Here is a 2,354-nt window from a genome sequence, read left to right as displayed (position 1 = left end):
TGTGTGTGTGTGTGTGTGTGTGTGTGTGTGTGTGTGTGTGTGTGTGTATGTGTGTGTGTATGAATAATATGTTATGTTATGCATGAATAATAATGCAATTTAGAACATGTTTGCGAACTACTTACACTGTAGAAACGTGTGAAGTAACAGTATTAGATATTATAAGTTATTCTAGAAACTGTGTTATTTTTACCTTCCAAAAATATCGTATCTTATACAAAAGCATTAAAGTACTTTAATATTCCATTGACTTTCATCTACAGCACAGTTTAAAGGCGCCTTATACGGCCAAGGATTTTCACGCACCGTAGGACAAGAATTGTCCGAAGTAACGCAGACGCGTCCGTAGCAGTGCACGGACTAGTGTATAGCGAAAAATGGGCGGGATCGTGCGCGACAGTGGATTTTTTTTATTATATTAAGTGACGGGACGAACAAGTGATGGGCCTGACGGTAAGCTACAACCTTGTCCATAACAGTTGCAGTGTCCATCAGCTCTTTAAATCGCAAAGATCTGAGACGCACTGCCACTGCGCCCGTCACCCTGAAACATAAGTTGACAAGTCCAATGTGCCTGTAATTTCACCAGCACCCTTGCCCTTCAAAACCTGAACACGGTAATGCTGACATTATACCTTGGCGACAGAAATAGACAAAGCGGCAGTACTTCCCTGGACGAGCTCTGTCACAAGGAGCTCTGCTGCGACTAAAACAGGATTGTCATTCTGCAATTGGTTAATGGTCGGTGCTGTCTGTTGTCGTCTGTAAAAGGAAAACTGTAAAACTACAGACCGTGGGAGACCACTTTAAAATTGCACGGTCTTCCGGCGCTACCAGATGTTGTAGTAAAAGTAAGTTTAAAAAGATCTATATATACCGCTAATTACTGTTCCTTCTACACTTGAAAATCTTTTACCGATTATGCAGCTTTTCATTCCTTTTCAAAATAATTTATTGTTTCCATTATTATTGTAAGGAAAGAACTGGTGTTAGTACTGCTTCAGAAAAGTTACTTATCAAAGGTAAAAACGTCGCTTATAATCAGTATTGTTTTTATTCGATACCATAGTTAAGACGTCTATATTCTGGAAAAGTCCATACCAACCTCTCTATCATTACACAACAAAAATGTATTACGTTAAAATGGCATAAGACTTAGAATATGTGCAATACACGTTACCACCGATGAACATACGAGAACTTTTTTTTTATCTGTTGGGTTTTTATTTTGATTTTTGTTTCTTTTACTTTTTTTTAATTTTGTTTTTGTTTCTTTTTTTTCACATAATTCTGGGAGCATAATATTAGTGAATAAATATGGTTGTTTACAAAAATAACAGAAAATTGCCAAAAAATAAAGTTGGTCTAATGTTCATTCGAGGTACCGAGATGAGATACATACAATCGTAATAGAAATATTAATCAGCTAACTTTTAAATTAAGTTTAATAATATCTCCAATGGCCTAATAGATAAACTTGCATTTAAATGGGAAAAGCAGTGTTTCTAGGCAGTGGCATAGTTGGTTGGCGTCAGGAATTTACATTCAAGACCCAACAAATGGCACGTGTCTTATCGAGCAGTACCGCTATCTGCATTCCAAACGCCTCAACTTGTTACGAAGCTGGCAGGGATTTAATTGTATGCGGTCAAAATAATTGCAATTATTTCATATCCAACATGTCCGTGATCTCTTCCGCCAGATCGAGATTTAATATTATTATTTCACAAGTGGAAGAAAGGTTGGTGACAATCATAATTACGAGATTTTAGTACCTCATAACGTATACTTTAACGTGTATTTAATATGGGATATGAATAATATAAGATATAAGATGTAATATAAGATTGTTTTTATTAATACAAATAATGATGAATAAACTTTTCTTTAATAAATTTTGTTATTTAATTTCCAGCGTTACATGACGGGGAACGTTTTTTTATTTTATTAATTGGAATCAAGTAACTTTGGCCCGTACCACACATATCTTAAGGTCTAACTAATACATAATATAATATAAAAAGTAACAAATCTACATGAATTGCACTTGTCGGCAACGTAAGGCGCAATCTGGTGTCAGGTAACCGGTTGCGGAATCGCTGATACACAACATCCTTCAGCCAAAACTCCTCCTTCATGAAAGTCGTCAGATGTTCGGTCGGTACTCTCGCCACAAACAAATTGAAATTCACGCTGTGGCGGGACTCCAACCGCTCGACCCTCAGAGTGTATTTAGCTTTTAGTCTGATGTATGTCACTATCTCCTAAGACTTCGTGGAGTAACGCAGTCGAGAGAGGTACAGCAGCGTCGTCGTGCGCAGGAGAAAATTAGATGAAGGGGTGGCTGTATAGTG

This window comes from Hyposmocoma kahamanoa, unplaced genomic scaffold, assembly GCF_003589595.1.
Source record: "Hyposmocoma kahamanoa isolate Upper Pololo Valley unplaced genomic scaffold, ASM358959v1 210, whole genome shotgun sequence".
Classification (NCBI taxonomy): domain Eukaryota; kingdom Metazoa; phylum Arthropoda; class Insecta; order Lepidoptera; family Cosmopterigidae; genus Hyposmocoma; species Hyposmocoma kahamanoa.
Note: the sequence above shows the minus strand (reverse complement) of the source record.